Source organism: Onychomys torridus, chromosome 1 (assembly GCF_903995425.1).
Source record: "Onychomys torridus chromosome 1, mOncTor1.1, whole genome shotgun sequence".
NCBI classification, from domain to species: Eukaryota; Metazoa; Chordata; class Mammalia; order Rodentia; family Cricetidae; genus Onychomys; species Onychomys torridus.
Genome location: NC_050443.1, coordinates 33,927,312 through 33,941,052, shown reverse-complemented (window position 1 = coordinate 33,941,052; position 13,741 = coordinate 33,927,312). Strand labels below are relative to the sequence as shown.

At 48.2% G+C, this 13,741-nt stretch overlaps 1 protein-coding gene and 1 non-coding gene across 8 annotated transcripts in view; both read right to left on the bottom strand.

Annotated features, from left to right (window-relative positions):
* Nav2 (neuron navigator 2) overlaps positions 1-13,741 on the bottom strand; it is a 349,974-nt gene that overhangs the window by 292,408 nt on the left and 43,825 nt on the right. The window lies entirely within an intron of this gene.
* LOC118576837 lies at positions 3,064-3,175 on the bottom strand. The gene has a single exon (XR_004944042.1). It is a non-coding gene; the product is annotated as a U6 spliceosomal RNA (small nuclear RNA).

The window sequence follows — 13,741 nt, the reverse complement described above, 5'->3', positions numbered from 1 at the left end:
TCAGTCAACTGGAGTTTGAGTCCAGCATGCAAGCACAGTGATTCTTAACCCTCCACGCAACCATATGGGGAAACTGACAGATCAAATAAGCATATCTCCTGAGTCCACTGCTCAGCTTAATTTCCAATCCAAACAATAACATGCCTATCCTCAGTGCCTTCCCAGGCTCAGAGAGGACAGTTCCTCACCTCCTGAGACTTTGTTTGCAATAGCTCATTTAACTCTCACAGAATCCCCATGATGCTTATAACAGAGAAGGTGCAGAGGATACGTGACCTGGCCAAAGTCACAATGCTGAAGGTAATGGGACTCAGGATTTAATTTGATTGTGTATTAGCTTTCATTAACTTTAACAAAACACTAGAGTTTAAACCAGTTTGGAAACAAGAAAGGTTTATCTCGGCACACTGTTTTGAAGATTTCAATCCATGGTTTGCCTCACTGCTTTGAGGCTGTGGCAATTTGGTAAACCAAGATAGGGCAAGCTGCTTTAACCCCATTGCTACCAGTAAGTGAAAAAGAGAGAGAGGCCAGTGTCTCAACATCCCCTTCAATGGTTTGCTTCTCCATGAGCAAGTAGCATGGCCAGGGGCTTCTTAGAAGAATGGGGACTTGATGTGGGCTTTGGAAAATGAACAAGTTAGGCTGTGAGATGACTCAGCAGGTGAAAGTGATTTTTTCCCTGCAAATCTGACTACCTGAGTTCAACCCCTAGAACCTATGTTTCAAAAAAAAAAAGCCACATGTGGGGCTGGAGAGATGGCTTATTGGTTAAGAGCATTGGCTGTTCTTTCAGAGGACCCTGATTCAATTTCCAGCACCTACATGGCAACTCAAAATTGTTGTAACTCCAGTTCCAGGGGTTCTGACACCCTCACACAGACATACATGCAGGCAAAGCATCAAGGCACATAAAATAAAAAATAAATAAATTATGGGGGTGGGGATTTAGTTCAGGGTTAGAGCACTTGCCTAGCAAGCACCAGGCCCCAAGTTCAGTCCTCGGCTCTGGGAGGAGGAGGGAGCCTTATTTGGCAGCATCCATCTGTAATCCCAGCATTCCTACCGTGAGATAGGAAACAGAGACAGGAGAATTGCCTGGAGTAGGTTGAGCAGCAATAACAAGACAGCTCCTGCCTCAACAAGTAGGAGAAAGCTGACACTCCAAAATTGTCCTCTGTTCTGCACACACTTACATATACATCATATATACCCATAAACAATACCAATGAATGTTAAAAGAAAAAAACAGACAAGTATACAGACAAGTTAAAAACAAAAATGCCTGAGTACAGAAGACCTTTGCTGGCCATGCCAGCTGGAATGAACAGCTCCTATCTGGAAGCAGCACAGACAAATAGCTAAAACACAGCCACACAGAAGGCCTTGAATGCCATGGACATTTGGGGCTTCGTCCTTTACAAGCTCAGCTGCACTAAAGATTTCTGACTAGGGATGGCACCATTGTCTATGAGTCCGGAATCCCGAAACTTCACCTGGGTGATAGCATCTGTGTCTGACCTCACAGTATCATGACAGGATGGAGTTAACAGTTTCAGCAGCAAGGACAAGCCTCTTCCACCTCCCAGCCTTTCCAAGTCTCTCCAGCACACCTGTCTAGTGACTGTGTTTGAGCAGACTGGCATCACCTCATCCTGAGCCCCTGCCCCACAGCATCCTGGGTGGCTGGCTGGGCTCTCTGACTGTCTCACCACCTCTCAGCCTGTAACCCTTATCACATCACAGTCAGCACATCTGCAATGACATGAACATCACAAGAACAACCCTTGAGATGAGCCCTGGGCCGGCGGCTACATGACAGCAGCCTACATGTCCTAGATAGATTAGAGACCCCAAGGAAAAGCTTAGTTAGCCACATGTCTTCTGGGTGGGTGGCATTATGTAGCAGAGTTCAGAAATAGAAACTGAAAACTGTTTTGTACTAACTCCATACAAAAACAATTATGTTTGTAACACAGGCACAGCTAGGTCATCAGAGAGACTAATTATAAATCTCTATGCCATTATTAACACAAAAATGAAGGAAAATGGGTAACCACCCCAAATGTCATCCAAAGAAGTTACTTGCTAATTTCAGGGGGTTTGCTTTCTTCTTCAATATTCCAGTCTTTACTTTCCCACTAATTAACCAAAGCTAAACCTTCTGCATATGCGACGATTTTGATTCTGAAATGAATACCAAGGGTTATTACGCACAGTAGAGATGCATATGGAAGCATTCCTGTCTACCCCAACCTGGCTTCTTGAAGAAAGGGTGGAATTTCTTGCCCTTGAGCATTAAGGGACTAACAGAAAACAGATAGAGTCCAGTAGCGAGCAGATGGAAAAGTCTATGCCAGTTACAATTAGTGGAAAGTGGAGAAAAACCTTACAATGTCCAAGAGCAGAAATAACTGATATTTCCCAGTGAAAGACAGAAGTAACTTCTAATGAGTGCCAGTGAACTTTATTCTGAAAAAATGTAGTTGATGAAATGAGAAACAGCCTATTCAGGTAGAGATGGGGAAGAGCTCACTGCGGCAAGGGATGTGTGTGTTAGTGTCATGGTAGTGATCATTTGACTGTGCGTACATGTGTCAAAACCATTGCACAGAGCACCTTAAATATTTCTTTCTTTATGTGGCAATTATATTTCAAGCTGGAAAAAGGAAACACCAAAGAGGCACATGTGTGTTTGTGTATGGTATATGTGTGTGGGTAGATGTGCCTGCCCACATGCATGTTGTGGAGGCCAGAGGTCAACTTGAGTGATTTCCTCTACCACTCTCCATCTTCTTTCTTTAGACACAGTCTGTCACTGAGCCTGGAGTTCACCATGTCAGCGAGACTAGCTAGCTGCTCAGCATGCCTCTGGGATTTGCTCTCTCCACCTCGCCAGTGGTATGGCTACAGGCACAGGTCACCACATTCAGCTTTTTTATGACTGCTGGGGATCTGAACTCAGGTCTTCTAGTTTGTTCACCTTACCCACTGACCCATCCCCCAAGATGCACACTAGTCTTTTGGGTGTGTTGTTGTTATTGTTGTTTTCTCTCATGCATTAAAAATACGGAAGTTTTTACAAATTTGAGGGTCCTCCTTGCACAGGGACCATGCTAATCTTCTCTATATGTGCTGCCAAAGTGAGCAAGCACTCTTGTGTTCTGAAGACAGCACCTGGGGGACCACAGCAGGCTCTGCAGTACTGTTGCTTCCTGGGCTTTGAATCTGAGTAGGCCTACAGTCCCTGATTGCTTCTAATTTCCCTTTTAGCCTAGCTAAGGGCAGGTTGTGAGTGTGGGGAGGGGGGTGGGCAGACTGACCAGTGCCTCTGGGGAAAGGTCAAAGGTTAGGGGCACATTCAGCATCATTATCTTTTATTATTCCCCATTCAGAGCTGCTTTCTCCATCATTTTGAGGGAGGGCCCTGTAAGTGCTTTGATTTTTGTTTTTGTTTATTTGTTTGTTTGTTTTCAGGGCTACTCACCCACCCTGACTTTCCTCCGCATCTTGTTCCCAGCATCCCCCATTATAAAGCAGGGCAATAGGCCAGAGCAGCTCACAAAGAGGCCCACAAAGAGAAACACTGCAGAGGGCATGGTCAGGTCATACACTCTAGTAGCCCTATCTGTGCCTGAGCCCTGCTGGTCTCTAGGAGGCACACAGGTCTCTGAAGCGAGCAGTGTGACGCCCAGTCATTGCCACTGAAAAACCAGAGGCAAGTCACGGAACTCTGAGCCTCCTTGTCCTCATCTGGACAAGCAGGGGTTATTATCAAATAGTTTCTGGTTCTTGGAGTTGTGGGAAGATGAAATAGAATCCATGTAATCTGCAAAATAAAGTCTCCCTATACACAGGCTATTAAGATTATTTTAGCAACTTTTTTTTTTATCTCTTCTTGACCACAAATGTATAGTCACTGTAAGATTTGAGATATAAGGAAAAGTTGGACAGAAAGAGTCTTGAGTGATACTTCTTCAAGCTTGGCATGGCTGGCCATGAGGGGCACTGCTCCCTTCTCTGTGTGCAGAGACATGCATACACACACACTCCTAGATCACCTCCTAGTCAGATGGCTGCCCTTCACCTCCCATCAACTAATTACCTGGCCCTAGCATCTTCTCCCTAATTTTCACAGCAGTTCTGGGAGATGCTCTGGTCCCTGGTTACAGACCTGGAAGCCAAGGTCTAGAAGTCACATGACCAGAGCCTGGGTTCTGCGCTAGAACAGTCTGCAAGTGGGGGTGGGGTGGGGACCAGTGCTTCTCTGGGTATCTTTTCTCCCACCACTCTGTTGGTTGGATGCTACCATGTCTCCTGTGATACCAGCTGTTCCAGCATCACCTCCTTGTCTATCCATGCCCTGCCTAACACCAAAGAATCTAAGAGAAGGGAGATGAGGGGCAACAAGGATACCACAGTCACCCACATTGTGCTCCTGGCTGTGCCTAAGCTTATCCACTCCCAGCAGGAGCATCAGACCTGAGGCAGTCACCTCCTCTCACTTTGTTTCATTGAAGATCTACCAGTCACTGCCTTCTCTCCAAGGTGGGCAGGTGCATTTCTGACATTCCCCTGCAGAGATAACACAGAGATTCAAACTTTGCCTCTAATGATTCTTGACCTTATTATTATTATTATTATTATTTTTTGAAATCCAATTAGCTTTAAAATAAAACATGAAGTAAAACCTCTGCTCCACTATTCAACCAGAACAATGAATTCTCAAGCTGTGGGTTAGCCGACTTCATGTTTATTGAACTGTATCGATGATAAAAGTTCAGGCGCCCACCTCTGGCCCCAGGCCCCATTGTGGGCGGTTATTCACACACAATTGACTTCTAAGGCGTTCTCAGGGAACTCCCACCTGCTGAGAGCCAGTAGTGATTCAAAGATAAGAAAGGTTTGCTTTCTCCAAGCCATTCCCCCAGCATCACAGGCAAAGTGGGACACAGATTGCTAAAGAAAATGACAGTGACAAGAATATTGGCTTTCCCACTTAATCCACACTAGTATTTCAGACTCTTGTCTGGAGCCTGTACCTAGATCACCCTGTATCATATCTGCACAAGGACAGAGAACTACAAAACCCTGTCTTTCAGAAAGGGAAATGGGTTCAGATTTAGTAAATGGCAAGGTTAGAATTAAAACCAGGAGTCGGTGTGAGCAAAGGCCCTCAGTGATGCAGTTGGTGTGTCCACTAAGGTCATGTTCCCAGCAGAGCAAATTCTCAGCAGATGGCTGGTAGCTTGATACATTGATTTGTAATGTATTTGCTGCTCCTCAGACACTGCAAAAGAGCTGAGGTCCACTTAGGGGACACACAAGGCTCTCTCTGAATGTCAAGACCCAGCCACGAATTTTCCTGACTGGGCTCTGGACTGTGGGGTACCAGGGATAGTAACTGTTGCCTTGTGCATGCTAGCGGGTTGTTTGAGCTCCTCCACTCCTCATCTGCCTGTTTGGGAAAAGGGGTACAGCCACCTTAGGTGGTCCTCACAGATCATTTGAAAATGAGACAAGTCTAAAGACTCAGACAGACCCAATAAAGACTGACCGCTGACCTATACAGAAGAAAGTTCTCTCTATAGCTAAAGAGACAGCGAGGATGTCCCAGTTCTGACTTCAGGCACCTGTCACCAGTCCCCAGATGCCATCTACTGGGGCTGTTTTATGGTTTCCCTGCCTGGTACAGAATTTTCTTCATAAAATTGTCTTCAGAAAAGCCTTAGGTCTGGCAACCTTTGCCATTCAGACTGGGCCCCGACTCTCCTGTGCTGCATAGCGGAGTGGCAGCTCAGGCATGGCTTGGAGGAAGAAGCAAGGTGAATGCTGGCTCTCCCACAGCAAGCTGGGATAAGGTTGCAGGAAAGGATTAAGGAGCTGTAATCATGACCTGGAGCAGCAAAGGTTCGTAAAGTCTGCTAATGTTACTGCACCTTAAACCAAGCTGTAAAACTGTAGCTTAAGGTTATACAAGCCAATCATAACACATGCAGTATGAACACTAAGGTGTGCTTTTCCAACAAATACTTCATTATGTGAAGACTCAGGCTCTGTGTCCATTATTTTGCTGGGGTTGTTTTAAAATAGCATCTTTAATGAGATCACCCCAAAAAGTATGAATTCCAGCTTATCCATCCTATTCGTTATTGAGCATTTATTATACACCAAGCTCAGTACTAGATGCCCAAAGTGGGAACCTTTGTCCACTGCATGCTAAGGACACTGACGAGATCATAGCACTCTCTGACTTCAGTGGGGGAATCACTATCCCTGTCAGATGAAACCATCTGATAAAAAAACAAAACACCTCACAAAGCCAAAGCCAGGAGAAGAGCCTTTGGATTGGATCACGTTTCCTGCTTGGGATGGGAAAACAATTCAACCTTTCCTGAGCCTCAAGGAAAGCACTGCTGGCCTCACCTCTCCCAGGAAGCGGCAGTTACTTTTGAAAACTAAGGGGGGCAAGTACTGGAGGCTTCTTGCAAGCTTTAAGGAGAACTAACAGAACACTGTGAGGGAGGATAAGAAGAGGGGCCACATATTCCCACCCCCAATCCTAAATGAGCCAGCCCACAGGGGAGCAGTATCCACGTGCATTCTAAAGGACTCCAACACAATGCTGGGCAGGGGGCCAGGAGGCAGACCATGCTGACCCAAGAGCCCCACCTGGAGAATTCAGCTTTGCACCAAGGAGATGACCCTGGAGGTGTAACGGCACAGGGACATAGGTGGAAGGGATGAGGGGGATAAGTATCTCAGCTCTGCTCCCTTCAAACACACACACACACACACACACACACACACACACACACACACACACACACACACACACACTGAAATCTACCTTCGAAACAAAAAGAAAAATACCAACTGTGTGGAATCGGGGATTTTCCACTTCAGTAACAATTCAGGCTGTCAGGGAAAAGACCAAAGTGGAGCTTGAGAGTCTGAGGTGTGCCCTTACCAGCTTCATGGTGGAATTATTCTGTTCCCAGCGCCACAGCATCACGCTCATCTTACTTCAGGGTGAGGAGGGAGGGATAAGAGGAAGGGAGAAGAAAAAAGAAGCCGAAGCACCTGCCGGCAAAGTCCCGGGTCTGGCCCCGGCGCCAGGTCGTCCACTCTTCTGCAGCCCCTTGGGGCATCCCTGGTAGGCTACGGAGGTCACTTCGCCCAGCCTCGGGGGAACCCAAGGCGGGAACAGAAGCCCTGCGCCCACACTTCTGAAGTGCCGTGCTCCCTTCGTGCGATCCAATTAACTCCCTCTGTGCACCAGCGCGCGCAGACGCTGGGGCCCCAGGGGCTCCGCGTAGTGGAGGGGGGCCACCGGCCACTGTCGCAGGGCCTCGTGCAGGGCGAACCGGAGAGCAGCCAGCCCAGCGGGGAGGTCCTTAACTCCTGTGAAGAGGGCGAGGGTAGGCGGGACAGTCTTGGGCAGGAGGGCGGGCTGCGATCCCAAGAGGGGGCTGTGGTTTCCAGGACCATTCTGGTTCTTAACCTGGACACCAGCTTGTATCTCCCCCAACATGTGCTCACCTCCATCTCACTTTCTGCATCAAACTCACCCAAATTGTCCCATAGTAGCCACTGGCACGAGGCAGCTGGAATCTGGATTGTGGTTGTATGATAGACGCAGGCACGCAGGGAGGTGCATGCACAGGAGCACAAGAGCGCGCGTGCGCGCGCGAACACACACTGTACACACACACACACACACACACACACACGTCCACACCCCTGGAGATATTTATTTCCTGCTATGTAAAGGAAGGAGCTTGGATGTTTTCAAACACACCTGGCAGCTGCAGGAGAAAGGACATGTGTCGCCTGCCAGCGGAGCAGGGGACAAGCGAGGACACAGCTTTGTTTCCTCCCCAGTGTCTTTTACCTGCAGCAGGCTGGGTTATGCTTTTCTTTCTCTGAAACTTTGGGGATTGGCACTCTCCCACCCCTCCCATGACCCTGGTCACCCGGACCGGAAGCCTAGTGTCTGGCTGAGCAGCAGTAGTAGTTGAGGAAAGCAATGTTGTCCCCCAAACTGACAGAGTTGGGCTAAGATTCTTGGAACTAACCTATTATATGTTATTTCGTGTCATTATATGTTCTTTTCAGCAGCCAAAACTTCACAATGAGAGGAAGTGAGAAGACAGGTCCCCATTTTTTGAAGAATGATTTTTAAAACGGACCAAGCAAATGAAAATGTTTCCCTATAACTTCCATCCTTCAGGATTTGATTTCTCTCATTGTTAAAAATAAATAAGTAAAATTTAAATTTAATTAAATTAATGTAATTAGTTAATTAATTTAATTTTAACTTCTTTGGCTTATCTACCTGCCCTCCTACCCTCTGCCCCTGACTTTCCATGCTCCAGCGACTGCATATCAAGGCCCTTCCCATCTCGGATCTGACAGTTCCTTCCCTTGGAAACACCATTCCCCTAAACTCACCTGTGGTCTTGTCTCTAGGCTCACCTGCTCCGAAGGACTTTTTTCTTTTTGACTCTGTAAATGCAGGGACTTTCTCCCCCCACCCCCACACTCCTCTATTCTGCCAGAGGCGTCACCTCACTATTGGGCTCACCGCTAACTCTGTTAACGTGTATTTTTCTACCTTGTCCCACTAGACTGGTTCCAGCCATAACTACTGTGTCCCCCTCTACTGTGTCTGCCTACCCCTAGCACTTGCCATGGTATGTGCCCTAGAGTGGAAGTTACCAGGTCTCTGTGGCTCAAGGGTAGGGGTACAGCCTAGAGGGGACAGAACACCGCACACACATTTGGAAATGCATGTTTTGTATTAAAATAGACATATAGTCAGAAGCCAAATCTTAAAATATCTTTATTTTCCAGAACAAAAATCTTATTGGCCAAGACAGCAAAGCAGAGGCTGCGTATTGCTGTTTTATATTTTATCTAGGGACCCATCGTCTGGGGAGGAAGACTGGAAGTCAGAGCGTCTGTGTAGATGCTACCAGCCCAGGGGCCCAGGTATTCACCAGGGAAGTCGCTGTGGGCTCATCACACTTCCTAAGAGAGCTGCACCTCTAACAGAGACAGTCCTCCAGGAAGTCCCTGCAGAGTCCCAAATGCAGGCTTTGCTGGTCAGAAACAGAAAGCAACCGCTCATGATGCAAGAAGAAAGGAGAGCAGAGACACTAAACGCACTTGCCCGGATTTCTACACAGGGAATAATGTGGGGACGCGTCCTTCCATGCTCACACGCAGTAGATAGGTGTGCTGGCTCTCGAGCCTCTCTGCATTCCCACTACAGTTCCTGGGTGTGGTACTGAGAAGTAGGAAAATTGCCTGTCTGGTGTGTGACTGGGAGGAAAGCAAGCAGACACACTGGACAACTGGGCCACAAGGAAGAAGGTATGCACAGTCTGAGAAGCCCTTGCCAGTGACACACGTTACCTAGGGAAACCAGAGGTGCAGGGACCAAGTAGCATGGCAGGGGTGGTGGAGCAGTCACAATGAAGACCATTGGGTGGCAGAAGTTAGGGTCATCACTTGGCTAAGGCCAATTTGGTCCCTGCAAAGGAGGGGTGTCACCTTTCTCTAACCCATAAACTAAGAGCACTGTGTCCAGATTCCTGTTTGGGGAAGACCTTTGTAGTAATGGGACATGTTTGAAATGGTAGAGGCTGCAGAGTGGGAGAGGACAGCTGAAATGAGGGGACAAGGCATGATACCTAAACAGAAGATGTGTGTGGCCAAGACCACTGCTTGCTGTGTGCCACGGGTGTCTCCTGAGGGTGACAGCTGTGAGTTTACCCCAGCAGGTGTCAAGTCTCTGCAGATCTGCAGACACACCTTGCCTTGGGGAGTGATTCAGCATCCACCAAGCTAGCTGCCTCTCACTTCCGTAGTCTCCAGCCAGGGCTTTTGATGTAAACTGGAGGAGATTAGCCTGTTTGGACGACATGGGACAGTGCTCTACTTCCTCCCAGCTGGTGGCCTCTGTCCCAGTCCTGGCCTTCTGACCCATCCCCTGGGCCTGTCAACTCAGTGCTGACCCTTACAGGCTGTGACACTCCCCGCCCCCAGCTTGGCCCACCTCCTGTCTGGCCCCTCCTGAACTCTCTGATGACAGTGCACAGTCTGGTCACTGTGCACTCCTGCAGGCTCAGATCCTGGGTCTGCTTTCTCTGTGCTGTGTTCTAGACCTTTCCATGTGATATCACTCAATGCTCACTGATTCCCTCCTGTTCACTCTGAATTTGCCCATCTGCCCAGCTCTTCTAACGATTAACTCTGGAGTGAGTCAGGGTGGGGGGCTCTTGATCCTCGAGTCAGGGGAGAGGGACAAGGAATTCCGGGAGTGAAACAGTTGGTGGCCTGGCACCCCAGAAGATACCGTTGCTCCCTCCTTAGGAAAGAGGCCCATCTGCGGAGCTTCTGCCTCTCTTCCACTCTAAAGTGATACACCTTCATTCTAGCACCTCAACTCTGTGCCTGATAAACTCATTTGTGTCCAGCTGTCAATGGCTTAATGTGTTTCCCAGAGGCATGCTTCAGTTTAACGGGGGACTCCCACTCCTTCAGCCAGAGCAGTGACTAATGGGGAAAAGTGCAGACTGGCTAGGTACGGGTGGCTTGGGGAGCCTCTTCAGATTGTTACAAATGCATGTGTAGTCACTCCTAAAGCTGTCTGGGGGATGCCATCTTTTATGTGGTCTAGATTGACTTCAGAAGAAACAGAATTGATGAGCTCATCCAAGAAGGAGGAGGAAATAAGCCTGGTGGCATGATGTGAGGAGATTGTCTCGCATCTTGGGGTGGCTAGACTTGAACAGGAAAAACCCAGATATGCACCCTCTGCCAGTGGACATCCTGGACATCTGTGGCTGCTGAGTGAGACACAGAAACTCAACACAGCAATGCTAAGAAGGATTTTGTAGACTGAGGTTCAGAGAAGGAGTGACTGACCCTCCTTCTCCAGTTTGTAAATTCCTTAAAACTGAGTGTGAACTGGGTGGTGGTGGCACACACCTTTAATCCCAGCTATCAGGAGACAGAGGCAGGTGAATCTTTGTGAGTTTGAGGCCAGCCTGGTCTATAGAGCAAGTACCAGAACAGTCAGGGTTACATGGGGAAACCATCTCAAAAAATCATTAAAACAAAATAAAAAATGAGTGTATTGCGGGACTGCCTGTCCAGTATCCTACCTCTATGTGACTACCATACTACAGTTAGGAAAGGACATGCCCCAGCACCTATCCCACCCGAGACAATGAAAGTAACTTGTGTGCAGGTATTTCCACAAGTGGATTAAAGAGTCAGCCAGCCTTCCCATGTGGAGAAGGGTCAAGATCTTGGAATGAAAGAGATGGGAGCCGAGTGTGGTGGCTCACACATGTAATCCCAACACTTGAAAGGCTGATGCAGGGAAATTGCCAAAGAGTTAGAAGCTAGCCTGGGCTACATGGTAACTTCCACCCCAGCCTGAGCTACAGAGTGATACCGTATATCCAAGGAAGAAGACGTGTAAGGACGAAAATAGGAGCTTTATGGAAGTATGAAGCCTGACAGCTTCCAGAACCAGAGTCTTCCTGAAGAGAAGTTCGGATTCTCCCTGAAGGAGGACTCTCATCTGCAGCCTGGGGACAAGGGGGGTCAAGAGCACAGGAGGTGCCTTCTCCCCCTCCACCAGCCTTTGAGGGACATTTGTCTCATTTCAAAAGGTCAGTCTGAGGACATGGGGACTACTGAGGCTGTAGGACAGGGAGGATTTGAGAGCAACTTTCAAGGCTTTCAGGAGAGCAGACAGAATGTCACACTGACAGGCCCACAAATAAATGACACCTCCCTATAATAAACTGTGCCAGCAAGGAACTCTCCTGCCTCAGCTCTCTACCTGTCTCTTGAGATGAAGTTAATATAAAAGCTTCTCTCCAGCACACACGTTAATGGCCACCACCTAGCATGTTCCTCAACAGAGCTGGTAGTGTCATTTCCTGCTTGCCACTCAACCCAGACCCTCTTTTCCTGCCAGCAGTGGAAAGTTGAGCAGTGGCAGAGAGACTGGAGGTGGCCAGTGTTTCCCACACTCTTCTGATGTCCCTGGACTGCTTTCTCTTCCAAACTAGGCTGTGTATCCTTATGTATCCATGTAACCATTTGGGCTTTCCCTCAGCCTGAGTGAGCATGTTCCTTCCTGCCAGTCACTGCCCTGCCTAGTGGTATAGTGATGACCCAGAGCAAAGTTAACTTTGTTGGTGAAATTCTCTCAGGTCCTTCTCCCCACCAGAACTATCCACCCATCCTATGCCTTCCTTAATACTTCCTTTGTCCTTCCATGGTCTGTACAGTAGGTAACCTTCATTGTTGTTCTTGGGATGGACACCAATGTTGACCCTATCACCTCTGGGTGATACATTGCCCAGGAACAAGTTCTCTATCTTATCCAAGTGCACACACGAGTACCTAGCTTGCCCTTGGCACAGTTAAACAGGACTAATGAGTCCAAAATGGTGAGCCTGAAGGAAGTTTAAAGATCACCCCATTTCCTGATTTTCTGGAGGAACCTAGTCCCCTGTATAGAAATTCTTCTATGGTGTCATAAGAAAGGTACTGGAAATAAACTCAAGTGAATAGGGAGGCTGGATGTGCTGGGCCAGATGGCATCCTGGGTGTCCTAGCAAGATACTTCAAATCCCCCACATTCTCACGAGTGTGCTGTACACCCAGAACCCAGGCATATTTTTCCTTTCACTGTGGCTATAGGCAAGGCTGGAGGGTAAGCACTGTGTCTCCATAGATCTCAGAACAGTGCTGTCCACAGAAGAGTCTGGGGATGGGGACACAGGGACAGAGACTGAAGCTCCAGGTTAGGTGGCTTGTTTTGGCTTATTTGAGGACAACAAATCTTCCTAGAGCAGGCAGCATGCTTCCCAGCCAATCTGGGAGTTACCAGGTACCCCTGGTATTTATTTGCTCAATTCAACACATCAGGCCTCAAGGCTCCTCAATACCCTTCTCCCCCATTACCTCAAGGAGGCAGATAAGGCTTGAAGTTGTGCAATCTCTGGGTGACCTCTGACCCCTCCTTTGAAGGGCCCCTGTGTGGCCAGGCCTCCATCCCCCACTGGCCAGGAGTGAAATGCCTACCTCTGATCTAGCTAAGTGTCAGGGTGAGGACTTTTGGGAAGTGGCTTAAGGACTTGGTTTAGCTTTCTCTGCCCACTTAAGTGGGCCAGAAGTTCATGCAAGGTCAAAGGAGGCTGCTTAAAGGAAAGGCAAAGATTGACATGGCAGTGTGGGCTCAGAAGCCTGGGCAGCTCTAACTGAAGCATGCCAGGCTGCCAGTTTACAACTGCCATTAGCCCAAGCTTAGTTTGTATTGAATGATTCAGAAGAGCTGCGTGGAAAGGCGGTGTCCAGGAGTCCCCTGGGGCATGCTGGGTTGCTGGGTTCTGTTTTCCGTGGCTGTGGTTTGTTGGAGGAGAGGAGGGGTACAGAAGTGGTTGTACTCACTGTAGGATCTACCCTTTCCTTCTGGGCCAATTCTGGTCCCTAAGGATTAGGGTTGGAGGTTTAAGAAACAGCATCTCTCCCAGAGGGCTGTTTGTGGTCAACACTTCCTGGGAACTGTTGGGGACAAGCCCAGCCCAGCCCTGCAAGCCTTGGCTGTAGGGAACGCAATGAGTTCTCACCCAAAAGGCTTGTGACTGATCAATGAGTTGAATACAGTGGAAAGGAATTAGAAACTGATGCCTGGTGGAGGTGTGTGAGA